We start from the raw sequence: 769 nt of genomic DNA, 5'->3' as shown, positions 1-769 counted from the left end.
AGGTCTACACGGAGGGGATTTAGCTGTGGGTTTGGCCCGGATGTTGCTCCCAGGTGTCCCTCTAGGATGACCTAACACAACCGGGTGGAGAGGTCCACTGGTCAAAGCCCGTCCGTGGTAAGTCAAAGGGCTAGATCTCGTGGTCAACCGCTCCAGGGTTAGGCGGGATGGGGGCCCTGGGGGAGGGGGGCTTAGCAATGCTACTGGAGCGTTGCACCGGCCCCTCATACATGCGGAGTGGTGTGGTGGCATGTCTGAAGAGGCGGCACCCGTCTCCGGGGTGTGGCCCCCCCTCAAGGACGGCGATAGCACGGTAGTGGACGTTCTGCGATAACCCCGAACGTGAGGGGGTCACACTCCGGAGACGCCCGCCGGGCGTTTGCACACTCCGGAGACGCCGTATGCTTATATTTACACATGGTTCATGTAAGTTAATCAAATAATAATACGTAAAAAACATAAAACAAATCTATATGAAATAAAAAGGAAAAATATAACTATGCCGACGGCGCTGCGGCCATAGGGCCGGGGTCACGCAGATTGATGACGTGGTGTCTATGCAGATGGCAGCCGTCGGCATAGATCGCCTTATCCCCTCGCGGCTGCTCGTGTCCACTCATTCTCCCCTAGCGCCTAGCCCCGACGACCCCAACTGCTCGCCGCCACCGCTGATCTCGCCCCCGCCCCTGGCGCCGCCCACTCGCCGCCGATGCACTCGCCCCGCCCCCTGCCGCCGCCCACTCGCCGCCGCCGCACTTGCCCCCGCCCC

This window comes from Triticum dicoccoides, chromosome 7A (genome assembly GCF_002162155.2).
Source record: "Triticum dicoccoides isolate Atlit2015 ecotype Zavitan chromosome 7A, WEW_v2.0, whole genome shotgun sequence".
In the NCBI taxonomy this organism is placed as follows: Eukaryota; Viridiplantae; Streptophyta; class Magnoliopsida; order Poales; family Poaceae; genus Triticum; species Triticum dicoccoides.
This window is presented reverse-complemented; position numbering follows the sequence as displayed.